This window comes from Hylobates moloch, unplaced genomic scaffold (assembly GCF_009828535.3).
Source record: "Hylobates moloch isolate HMO894 unplaced genomic scaffold, HMol_V3 SCAFFOLD_8, whole genome shotgun sequence".
NCBI classification, from domain to species: Eukaryota; Metazoa; Chordata; class Mammalia; order Primates; family Hylobatidae; genus Hylobates; species Hylobates moloch.
In genome coordinates, this window is record NW_026652283.1 from 93,660,263 (window position 1) to 93,674,032 (window position 13,770).

General features: G+C 37.6%; 1 protein-coding gene across 28 annotated transcripts in view; it reads right to left on the bottom strand.

Moving 5' to 3' along the window:
* The window catches only part of ARPP21 (cAMP regulated phosphoprotein 21), a 160,473-nt gene that overhangs the window by 127,689 nt on the left and 19,014 nt on the right, over positions 1-13,770 (bottom strand). The window lies entirely within an intron of this gene.

The following is a 13,770-nucleotide window of genomic DNA, read 5'->3' on the forward strand; positions in this document are numbered from 1 at the left end:
TGTTCAGGACCTCAAGTGCTGAAGAACGGGTTGCAGAAGTGTGTTCCATCTGATGTCTCTTTTCCTGGGAGACAAGGAAAGCAGCCAGGGGAGTGAAAGGAGCTATGTGCCTTCAGAGAGAGGACTTACAGAGACTCTGGTACAACAAATGTATGGCATATGAAAATAAATATGCAAAAGAGTGTCTCAAAGCCTTTATTTCCAAGCCGTCAACGGTTTGACTTGTGTTTGGGGCCATGCTTTAAATACTAGCGTTTTGAATAAATGTTCCAGATGAAGAATGCCAGCACTAGACTCTAAGTTCCTTGGACAGAGAGGGCCCTCAAGCCAGTGTATCTTCCAACTGTTTAGTGCAGAGCAGGAGCACTATCAATACTAGCTTGCTGAAAGGATAAATGAATACATTCCTGGGAGGAAAACATTTTCAGGAGCCTCACAACACATTGATGGAGCAGAATCTGCGTTTTTTTTTGTTTGTTTTTTTTCGTTGTTGTTGTTTTTTTTTTTTTTTGGCAATGTGTCCACAGCTTAGCCAGTAGGTACTTTCCCACTTAAACCATCTGAATTGGCATGTGTTTGTTTGTGGCAGGCAGCACTCAGGCTCTGGGTCCATCTGTGGCAATGCTGATTGGACTCCAGATGCCCTGCTTTTAAAATAACTGAAAGAGACCATGTGGTTGGTCATCTGTAAGAGAAGGGCTGCAGTTTGAGTTTGGCCTACCTATCATCATTCAATGTGAGAATTACGATCACACCAGCATGCTCTATCTAAAAAGGCTGACATGGCCCGATGATGTCAACCTCCTGGTAACCCTTGCCTGCTGTAAGACTGACTTTATCTGATATTCTTTTTGTTTTTCCTTTTTAAACAAAACACTCTTGTTTAAAGGAGAAGTGAAAGAGTTAAACGTAACTACATTCAAAAGTAAAAGCATTTTCAGGTGAACATCTGCATGATGGACTCTCCTACTTGGGTGTTCCCTGCACAAACCTGACAATAAGACCCTTCAATCCTAGCAAGCCAGAGTCAAAGAAAATGGGTGTTTGCTTTTTGTAATGTTCATATTTCAAAATATTTAATACTTTTCAATGATCTTATAAAAATAAATGCTGGCATAATCTCTGTGAATTATTAGAACCTGCTATCATTACCTGTTACTAAAGAAAGAGGAAAAAGCAGATTCTCAAACCATACTAAATGAAGGAACGGGCAGAAACTATTGATATTTGGGAGGGACACAGTCAATCTGAACTCAGATGATGACAGATGTTGGTGTGTGGTCCCAGGGCTGAATGGTCCATTTAGTACTGAAGAAAAAGCGTTAAATTGTGCTCAGAAATTCCCTGGGGAGTCCTGATGATGAAGTTGAAGATTTGGGGATTTTATTCGTGGATTCTACAATGCCTAAGCTAAGTGCCTGGAAGGGGTAATTAGCTTTGTACATGGTTGTGATGGGCACACAAAATAGTCTTAAAGTGTACCTTACAGACACTTCAATAGAAGAAAACTGTTGGTGTACCTAGTGCAAATTGACACTTCAGAAAGAAAGATGTGAAGTTAACCCACCCTCTTGGGTGTCTGTAATGTGTAACCTTGCACTTGAAAGGAAAATGTGATGTGGCATTCCTATGACAAATGGAACAATCTGGTCCCTGAAATGGAGGCTGAAAATCTGGCATTACCCAAAAGAATGGAAACATAAGAAAGTGCGGTTTTGAACGTTTAAAAGAGTTTACATCCAAACTATGGATGTGGAAATTGCCAGGGTAAAATTATCCAAAAAAGAATCAAATTTACAATTTGATATATCACAGAAATGAACTATCTGTCAATCTTATGTAATATGAAATATTCAGCTTCTGAGCTGTGGGCTTATTTGTGAAAACTTCAAGATTTTAAAGTAGATAAGAAAGGAGAAGCCAGTAGTTGCATTTGTAACATATGGCAAGGTACTTTCAGAAGTGGAATCTTTTTTTGTTGAGTAGTCTCCTTAATAAAGCCTAAGGCCTAATCTTTGGGAAAAATCTTATGTAGTGGGAGAAATTATTACTGTTCTTTACTCATAATGATAATTAGGGGTAAAGAAGGAGGGAAGGAAGGAAGGAAAGAAAGAAGGAAGGAAGGAAGGAAGACCCAACTGTCAAAAACTCCCCTGCAAATATATGAAAGTAGAATATGAAATATTTGGAGGAATGTATTAATATGATGAAGGCTGTAGCAAAAATAAATATAAAACTGTGAAAACAAAATGGGTCATTTATTCTTTATTGCTAGCACCTAGCAGAGAGGACTGTTCATAATTATAGTTAAGTATTATATTAAGAATAGCATTTCCCTGTATTTGATAAAGTCTGCTAAATAGAAAAATGTGTTCTATGCCTCAAAGATTACATATTTTCAGTGGAAAGAAGATATAAACAAAGTAAAGAACACAGTGAGCTCCTGTTGCATCTCAAAACATGCATGATGACGAGAGAAATAACTTGAATCTCCAAGTACCAAAGAAGTCTAAGCATATTTACATAAATGACTACTTTTAGTCAGTCTCACAAGGCATTATTAGTATCCTAATTTTAAATATTTATGTGTGTGCATATATAATTTGTGTAATTTGAATCTTGGCAATTTGCAAATGTAAAAACAGCAGATCCCAGGTACCTAAAATCCTGTGTGGTTCAAAACTATCCTTATATCCTAGTAGACTCCGTTTTCAGTTCTGGGAGCACTAGCTCTCTGCTGGCAACTCTGTGGCCTGACCACTCATATGGGGCTTGGGCATACCCCCAGATGCCAATTCCAGATTAGGCCATGATTGCTCTACACTTCAGAGACTCCAGCAGGAGCAAGGAGAAGATAGCATGCCAGCCAGTGGAATACATTGGCTATTTGCTCTACTGGCAATCCACTAGGCTCCCCAAGATGCCACACTTAAGGTGATGCTGCAAAGCTGAAAAGAAATGCTGCCCATCCAAATACTAAAAATGCTCTGTTTTTTAGGTTTCCATTTTATTTTAATTTATTAAAAAATATACACTTCCAAAAATTTACACTTCCATATTTAGGAATACTTTTCCCCAAAAATGGATAAGAACAAAGTCAGAGATTATACTTTACAATGAATAGTTGCAAGAAATTTCTGAGGGAGGGACATTGTCAATTTCCTGAGAGGGAAATTTGTGTTCTCACTTACTTTATGAGTTTCTTTTTCTTCTTCTTCTTCTTCTTCTTCTTCTTCTTCTTCTTCTTCTTCTTCTTCTTCTTCTTCTTCTTCTTCTTCTTCTTCTTCTTCTTCTTTCTTCTTCTTTCTTCTTCTTCTTCTTCTTCTTCTTCTTCTTCTTCTTTCTTCTTCTTCTTCTCATTCTTCTTCTCCTTCTTCTCCTTCTTCTTCTCCTTCCTCCTCCTCCTCCTCTTCTTCTTCTTCTTCTTCTTCTTCTTCTTCTTCTCCTTCCTCCTCTTCTTCTTCTTCTTCTTCTTCTTCTTCTCCTTCTCCTTCTCCTTCTTCCTTCTCCTTCTTTTCTTTTTCTTCTTCTTCTTCCTCTTCTTCTTCTTCCTCCTCTTCTTCTTCTTCTTCTTCTTCTTCTTCTTCTTCTCCTTCTCCTTCTCTTTCTCCTTCTCCTTCTTTTTCTTCCTCTCCTCCTTCTCTTTCTCCTTCTCCTTCTTTTTCTTCCTCTTCTTCTTCTTCCTCAAGAGTAAAAGTACTGCAGGTGATCTTCAAGACTTGCTGACTTCCAAAGTGCAGTATTTTGGAGTGATACTGCATCAATACCATTGCAAAATTTCATTATAAATTAACTTGTCATGCATTATAATCCAATTTAAGGCTAGATTACATTTCCTTTTAATTAACTAGAAGGACACTTACATATCTTTTACTCTTCTTTTAATCTAGCACCTCTCTCAAATATATTAAGAAGTGATCAAAGCTACAAATAGAGTCCAACTTCCAAGGATCAATGCACAAAGATTGCTGCTTCTTTGAGAAGAATCTGAAAGTGACTTATCCCTCTCTCACATAAGTTATTTTAAAATGAGGAATATTGTACTAAAACATCTAGTAGAATACTTGGAATTCAATAATAACTTGATGAATTAGTTATTTAATGAATTAATACATAAATTTAACTAGTCATGAGATTATGATACCTAATCACAATGCAAAATGACTGTGGTTTCATTCTTAAATTAGTTGCCCATTATCATTATCACTGCCACAAATCACATTGCTAAATAAAACTAGTTTTACTATGATACAGTTTGAGATTTTGAATAAAAATTAAGTTAAATGTTAATATAAATAGTATCAATTTAAAACAATTTAAATATACTTATTGGAGACTCACTCTGTGCCTGACAGTATTTTGATTAAAGAATACAGGATAATAGGACTAGCCCTTAAAGAGTCACATTTTAGAGTGGAGGAAGCTGAGTCATAGATACATGAAGCATATCAAATATTTCCCTCTAGGGGTGAGGCAGAGCCTAAATTCTGACGGATTGGTTCTGGGACTTCAATTTTATCCATACGCTTTTGAAATGAGTGAGGATAATAGTTACTACATGCCCAGCAATAAATACTAAAGGCATGCCATAGTGATGCCAGTGGCAATTCAGGTGGATAGAATCACAGGGGATAGTTGAGGTTGCATGTTTATTCTAACCTTTCCAAATCTCAAAAAATCCTGTTTACTTTTATAAACATAAAGACTGAGAAGAGATAGAAAATAATGAATTAATCTGGATGCCTGTTTGCAGTGTTAATCACACTGTAAAGCATGTTTGTGGTTGAAATATAATTACCCATTTAATCAAAAAATAGAAAAGTAAAGACAATGGAAAAATTGTTAATAAAGCTAAAATTAAGAAGTACATTTAATAAAATGTGCAATAAAAGGAATTTAGTCCATAAAAAGGTATGTTTGAAATTAATGTCAAAGACAAACTAAAATAAAAACCCTAACCTACACACAATGAAATAATTTAACAAAAATTTTAAAACTAGTTGAATAATGCCAAAAGAATGTCAAGATTAATTAAATAAACATTTAAATTATCATAAAATATGTTTTGTGCTTGGAATAAATGTCAAAATCAAAACAACTCGAAATCACTAAAAACAAAGTCAAGAATAATTTTGCAATATGACTTGGGCTAAAATTTCTTAAGAATTCAGGGATATTTTTGTGTGGAGCCACTGACTGGAATATTTTGTTCTAAGCTTTCTTTCCTCTACAGGAAACAAGTAAAAAAAATTCAGAAAAAAATAAGTTTGTGGGAATACCCTATAACTCCATTTAAAGAAATTAAATTCCCTTCTGCTTGGTAGGTTTAGATTCAGGGAAGGGTGTATAAGTGACAACATCGGTATTCTTTTGTATCATTCTCAGTATATACTATTTATTAACCTCCTTGACTGAGTATCCCCCAAGTAGGTTTGCAACTTTTAATCAGCTCCTGCTTCCAACCACTATTATTTGAACTGCAAGGTTGGAGTTGAGGTTCTGAGGATATGGGCACAGATCAGTTGAGCCATCATACAGTGAGCAATGATCTGGGTGTTTTAGAAACCACAACAATGCGCACATTCTATCACATTTCCTTTAAAAAAGCATTAATGAGCAGGATACATTTTACTGCCTTCCACATATTGTACATACACTAACTAAATACCTTGATGAGAACAAGCATTACAACGATGACTAGAGTACAGCCCTGCCTTCTAGGAGACTCTAGGGGAAGTTGTATTAACTCTTTAAAAAATGGAATAGGGTTCATTAAGTAGCTCTTCATCTGCAGCTGCGCTTTTGAAAACAAGGATGGTTTCATGAACAAATGCAATATTTACCCAGAGGATTCTTTTCTTGTTTCTCAAATATAGGAAATGACTAAATCCTGAATGTTTGATATAACCTCTTACCTCCAAATGAATGTTTACACTATACAAAACAGCTCAGTGTTAAAGTCATTTGAAAAGACCTATTAACTACTGCAATGTAGAACTAGATACATGGATGTATGTATGTGGTGTCTAAGTACACATTTTGATTCTGCACATATTTTTAGAGTGTCCATGTATAGCACTTTGCTCAGAACTTTCCACTTACTTTAAATTTTTACTTCAAAAACAAGCCCTCATAATTTCATGAGAGTTTTATGATCTTGTTATCATATTTAAAAAGCTTAGGCCGTTTATGATCTTGTTATCATATTAAAAAAAAACTTAGGCCAAGGGCAATGGTGTTGTCCTTTATATTTATCTACATAAAGGCCACATAAAACCTAGGACTCTGTTCTTCTTCTAGTCCTGTATTCTTTCCAAGTTGCTTTTGTGCATATGTAGACAGACATAAATATAAACCAAGACACACTTATATTAAACTCGTGTATTCTGAGTTAGGGTGGTCCACTCAGCTTTTAACTTTTAAAATCATTCCTTTAAGATCTGCAAATTCATTGGCCTCCAAAGGAGCGAAAAGTTTGTTTCTTTCAGTGACCTAAAATTTTTCATGTAATTTGAATGTTGGAGAAGTCTCACTTGAATCAGGTTACACACACACAAAATAGCAGGTGGGCTAAGTCACTCCGAGTATGCAAGTGACACTCCTCTGAAGCCCCTCCCTGAATGCCAGATCAGGCCACATAGCAGCCTGGAGTTGGTTCCAGCTCAGAGAACAGAGCAGCAGCTGCTGGAAGTTGGCAGCAGCCCAAGTCTCAGCTGTATTCTTGGCCTTCTGCCTCCTCCAGGCACTTAGCAGGGGCGCGTGACCAAGGAAACAGCTGAGCCCCCACCTCAAAGAGGAAACGCAACCGCCACAGCCCCCGCCGCCACCTGCTCCGGAGCCAAACAACCAACAAATTCCTGCTCAATTCGAAGGGGTAAAGCGGACTGCTGATTCACTCCTAGGAACGCCCGGGCTGTTTCCACTGAGGATAGAGGCATCGCTTAACAGGAATGGAACGTCATCGTGAATGCTCTGGCAGAGCCACCTGGGGACTTGAAGTTGCAGGGTATCAGAAATGATAGAATAGCAGTTACCAGAGTCTAGGGATCGTGGGGGGGATGATGGAGAGAGTCTGCTCAACAGGTACAAAGTTACATTCAGGAGGAAAAAGTTCTGTTCTAGAAGTTGCTCTATAGGGTAACTATAGTTAACAATATTGTATTGCATATTTTCAAAAAGCGAGAAGAGAGGATTTTTAATGTTCTCACCACAAAGAAATGACAAGTATTTGAGGTGATGGATATGCTAATTACTCTGATTCGATCATTATACAATGAATACATGTGTTGAAATACCACATTATACCCCATAAATATGTACGTGTCAATTAAAAACAAAATCAAACTTTAAAAAATAGATGTTCAAGTCACAGGGTTCTGTTAAGATTTCAAACGTTGCTATAGATATTGTCTGCAAGATTTTTTGAAGATACTCCTTTCTTAAACAGAAATTTTGATTTTCGTTTTATAGTGGGCTGAAAATTTGCCAAGAACATGGACGACTGGACAGTTCACTTTCATGTGCAACAATTTCCAAGAGGACCCTCGGTTACAGAGCATAATTACAAAACTAAAGCAAACATGTTAAATGCCCTGCACCTTTTTTGAGATGCCAAGTATGGCCTTCTTGGGTGCCATGAAGCATTAAGATAGCCTCAGGCATCAGCACACATTCCAGGTCCAAATCCAATTCCCACGGCCCAGCAGGCAAGCTGGGACAGTGGAAATGAGAGTATATTGCCCAGCATTACTCCGGAGGACTGTGGGGGTGAGCGTGCCACTTCCCAGAACCGTGGCTCTGACAGCTTCAACTTCACTCACGTCAGTGCTATTAAGAGATGTTCCTAACTTCAAACATTGTGAAATCTCACCCCGCTCCGAGGACACATCCCTCCAGATCTGTCTCCGATCAACACGGGAAGCTGTGCTTTGTGCTATTAAAAATTTCTCTGGAACAAGAAGGGCAAAATGCTGACGCTTCATGATGCATACGGGGGGATTTGTTACACAATTACCTCCATTTTGTGCACATTTAAAAAATTTCCATAATAAAAAGTTCAAAGTATAAAAATTTGTCTGGGGATTAAATTATTGTCAGATGCAAGAACTATGCACCCAAACTGGGCTTCAGTCCAGGTGGGAGAGACTCTGATTTGTAGGTGATTGATTATTAGTTCCAAGGAGAATGTGAGGGGTTTAAAAACCATATAGATCACAGCTTTTTTGAAAAAACTGACCCACATCGAGTGAAGGCTTTTCTCCCTAGCAGCAATACACAATTTTTATTCAATTCTGGGGTAAGCATTTAGATACATTTGCTCTAGGCATCATGAAGTTTCTGTTGTTATTTTTTTTTAATTTGTACAAATTTATAGGGTATATGAGAAATGCTGTTACATGTATACAATACATAGTGATAGAGTCAGAGTATTTAGGGTGTCCATCACCTGAGTACAGTATCTTTTTGTTAAATATAGTCACCCTACTCTGTTATCAAACATTGAATCTATTCCTTCTGTCTTGCTGTATGTTTGTACCCTTTAATCTACTTCTCTTCATCCTTTCTCCCCCATGCCACTCACCCTTCCCAGCCTCTGTTATCTATCTTTTTACTCTCTGTCTCCATGTGATCAAAATTTTTAGCTCCCACATATAAGTGAGAATATGCAATCTTTGTTAATTCTTTTTACCCTTCCGGTAGATTTCACTTGGTGGACACAATTCTCCCTTTAAGGTCTTGTTGCCTCTTGTAGAACTGTCTCTGCTGCAGAGCTGCACTACTTCATGCACACTCTTTCCTAGAATAATCCATATCCAATAATTCAATAACTGATCAAGAGGGTACTAGAAGCCCTGAGATCTCAACCCTTTGTGGGACTCTCTGAAGGTCATTCCAGGGGCAGAGCTTTCTGCAGGATCAGCAGAGGCTGTCCTCATCCTCTGGCCTGAACTGCAGCTCACCTTCTCTCTCCGCCCAGTCCTGCTCCCCTCCCTGTCCCTCTGTTGGGTGGGTCCCAACAACTCTCCTTGGTAAACATCCTGCACACTCAACTCTATCTCAGAGTATGCTTTCCAGAAACCTACGTGCAACATCACAGGACATCCTTTTGGAAGGGTTGAAAATGCTTTGCAGCAGTGATAAAACCCAGGTTAAGGATCACCATTTTGCTTTAAGCCATTGTTAGCTCCCCTTAATCACCTCTCTAATACCTGGCACCTCATCACTGCTCCAAATCTCGCAATATTTATAAAAGTATTAAAACTACATACAATATGCACATGTATGCCAATTGGTACTGCTGAGTTTGTTTATATGGGACCACATATTTAATTCTTAAAAATAAACCACACACACTATGATTCTTTCCAACGGTGTGAATTCTCTTCTACACCTGAACTCTCATCCTATTTTGACCTTTAACTCTCAGAGGCCACTATAATGCTACATAATTCTCTAATCTCAAATCCAAAGTATGTCTACTTGTGAACACCTCTGAAAATTATATCCTCAAACTTAATTTTAAAACCACCAATAGCTAACACCAGGCCTGACACATAATACGCATTCAAGATATTATGATTACAGATTAGTTAGTGCCCATAAAGTGTTTCAAAACTTATACAAATTATCTCATTTATTACCTCACAACCACAGATAGGTATGTCACTGTCTCCTTTATACACATGGAACAACTAAAATTCAGTAAGGTCAAGGAACTTGCCCAAGGTAACACAATAAATACAAAGGCATCCACTGTGCCTTACTCTCTCTCCAGGAAATATGTATTATTGTTGCCTACAAAAGTACTCTTTTGAGAGATGAGGCAGGACATAAAAAGGTCAATGAGAATTGAATACTGTTGATTTTTTGAATTTTATAGCCGGTCATAAGAAATTTATAAGTGTTCTGATTTCTTTATGCTGTATTTATTTTCAAGTTTCTATACTCCATGCAGAGAATGTATACTAGCAGTTCAAATATTCTAATAAAAGAGCTGCCTAAATAATTATAGTAGCAACTAACACTTACAGCATGTTTCTATGTGCTGAGCAGTATTCCATGACTTTTACTGGTAAAGACTGACAGAGTCACTTTATCTCTTTTCCTCTTTTTGTCCCACTGTTCCCCATTTCTCCTTGTGGATATGCCTGGAGGAGGTGAAGTTTTAACAGTACAAATTCACAATTCTCATGATGCAACTCAATAACTGATTTTCATACTGTGACAATGAATCAATGAGAGAATATTAAATTATATTCTGTATATGATGTTTTACAAGGCTGAGATTTGTATTTAAATTGGTCGAAGTAAAGCACTGGGTCTGCTGGAGGGTCCAGTTTTAATTGTACAGATAATCCACATGTGTGTGATCATGTGTGTAATTAGGCCTTGTTATGCCAGTGAAGTTGATAAACTATTATTTACCCAGCTCCTACTAGGTGTAAAAAATTCTGGTAAAAATTGTGAGATGCAAAGATAGATGTAGCCCTGTACTTGCCTTTAAGAAATTTATAATCTGCTGAAAACAAGGAGTTACTCAATTTAGCTTTCCAACTACATATTTACTTTGTTTTTCAGTAAGTATGCTAAGCAGTGAATTCCAAATGGGTCGTTATAGGATTGTTCACTAATTTTCAAGATAAAGGGTTAAATTAGACTAATTCATTATTTAGGGAAAAAACCCACAACTACCTCTCATCCAGTAAGATAAACAGAGTAGTATCCCACAAAAAAGAATAGAAAGATTTACTCAAAATCCTCAGTCAAAAGATAGTAATTCTCCTTACTGATGACTACCCATCAAGAATCTGATAATTATCCCCCAAGAAGTGAACTTTGAGACTGAAGTTAGTCATTATCTTAACCTCTTGTTACACACACTTGAGAGTTAGAAGCAACCTTCCTCTGTCTTTCCTTGAGAGTTCAAGTATTGCTCTCCTTTTCCAGACCTTTCTCCAAGGATGGCGTAGAAGAGATTTCGAGGGCAAAGACTATAGCCAATAGCAAGGATGGTTTGAAGGGGCAAAAAGTGAAGTGTACTTGTATGGTGTATGTGCAGGTAAGGGGGTGGAAGCAGAGTAAGAGTTTGGCCTGCTCACGTCTGGAAGGATGGGGCCAGAGGCAGAAGCTGAAGCTAAGAACAAATTCAAAGAAATGCAGGACAGCGAGAGGTCCTCTGGTGGCCGGGCCGATCATTTATAGACACCGTCTTGTGTTTTATTCAGAATTGAGAATAGACCAGCCCCCTGTGTTCTCCTGGAGGAAATGGAAAGAACCATGTAAATGCAGATATTTAAAAGATTTTTCAATGATTTGGAAGTGATACCTCATGATTATTTATTAAACCACCTCTTGCATTGCTCTAGGTCAAAAAGGGGAAAGAAGTCAAGGTCCAAAAGCTGAGGATCCCTGAGAAGGATGCCAGGAAGGCTTGTCAGGGCTAGAACATTGATCTGTCCCTTGGCAAAGCCTCTCATGCTCTCCCTGTGCCAGCAGATGGTGCAATGCACACCTGTGACTCTTGTCATAAAACAGCTCTCTGATGTTTTTATTACAAGGACTTATGTGACTCTTTACATACCCAGGTGTCATTGTGGACCAGTGTCTTTTGACTGAGCTGCTCCTGAACAATATAGTGCTTTTGGTATAAAACAGGAAGCCCCTCCATCAGTCAGAACAACACACCAGCCACCTTTATTCTCTAAAGGTTTTCTCCTTTTGAGAAACTAATCTTACAAGATGTGATGAATTACTGCTTTAAACTTGTATATTAACCAACAAAATGGGATTCAACCCTTTACTAACAAATCTCCTAGCTCTCTATCACCACTTTTCATGATCTGTTCCTCCTCTGTGTTCACCTTGATGTCTCTATCAGGCTACACACCTACACTTCAGCACTTATCCCAGGGCCTTGAAATTATCTGAGAGTCAGGCTGTAAGTTCCCCAAGGGCAGGGATTGTGCTTTGCTTATCTCTCGGTCTCTAGGACCCACCAAGTTGTCTAGAATACAATAGGAAATGAATACATGTTTCTAAAAATGTAAATGTCTTCTATAAATCTCTTCTAATCATCTAAACCAGAAAGGTGTATTAATTTTTCAATTGCTTAAAACATTAACTATATTATATTCATATTATCATATTTTAAAATGTGTTTTGAAGGCATAAATTTAACCAAAAAAATCTGAGCTTGTGTGCTGTGTCTACATGAAGAACACAAGTGTCTGTGGAGTCTGTGTGCATTCACAAGCATGTACGTATGTGTGCTGGGACGTAATGTAAAAAGTATTTCTTAAAATGGGTCTGTGTAAAAAATGTTGCGAGAATAGATGACATCGTGTTTTCATATCTATTTGAAGAAAAACTTGCAATATACATAGCTCGTGTCTTGATTATCAAAGTCAGCAAGAGAGAATATGTGCTGTGTGGGATTCCTGCTGTGAAATCCAAACATTATCTGTGAAATTCAAAGACTTTATCATTTAAATATGAGGATTGATGCCTCTGATGAAGATAGAGCATCTTAGTTAAAACAAACAAATGATTATCTTGGACAACAGTGTAAACAAGACCCTAATTCATGAAGCTGCTAATTGCTCTTCCCAGCTGCAGAAGATTGGCCTGCACTCCATCTCTCACTACTCACACTGTGAGTAACATTTGAACACTCTCTCCTGAAATTCAGCACAGCACAGGTCCAGCCTTACACATCAGAGCCTGGGGGCCAAAAAGGAGTCCGTTCAGAAAAGAACCTAAAAGGCAGCTACTTAAAGGAATTAAGTGCTTCATTTTATAGACATATATTTACTTCTATGGCTGTGCTGGAATTAAGCTCATATTTAAATGACTTTATTTCCTCACAAGGCTTATGGGTATGTCATCAGGAGAAAAACCTTGGCAACAGTCTTTGTAACCAAGAGAAATTGATATTGCATATCACTTTTTGAAAGTAAATCTAAAAATTGGTACCTGGATAATGATCATCACAAACTCCCAGAGTTGTTCATATTTAATTCAACTTAAATACAGATATCTTAACTCATAGCAAGCAAATAATAGGTATCGTGTTTTCATACATTATTTCATGTACAAAATGCCAAAAAGAACACTTTATACATAGTGTTTTTAATCCTCATTACAACGAATAATTCACTCATGGAGGGAAGAAGAAAGAAAGAGAAAGAAAGAAAATGGTTCAGAAAGGATAAAATTCCCTGCCCAAAGTCAAATGGCATAAAAATTATTCAAACACGGTTCTCAAAAACCCATGCTTTTTCCACTGCCTGCCATCACCGTGCCCAATCTATGAGTCTGGAATGTGTTCACCAAGAAGGGAATGCAAGACTCACCTATATAATCATGGGTACTGATTAAAGAAAGATGCCAAACCATGTAAAAACTGTATCTTTTATCACAAGAGAGTATTATTCCAGTTATCACTATCCAGAAATGTGCAATTACTTTTTATCAGTAATGTTGCTTCAGATATCCCACTAACATACAAAAGTGCATACTCCACACTTGATTCTCTAGTAATCTTAAAACTGAGAACCAAATTAACTATAGAAGCCCCTGTTACTGTAGAGTGGATGCATGACCACTGGTCCAAGGCCCAAATGTTGTCACATCTAGGAGAGCTATTTCCAAGGTTTATGGAGCCTCACTTCTGCCACCATGCTAGGATTCAGGCTTGGAGATTACTTTGAGGAATGGAGCAGACCCTAGGCTGTTGGAACCTCAACCCACAGCTGCCTTTAGGACTAAGTC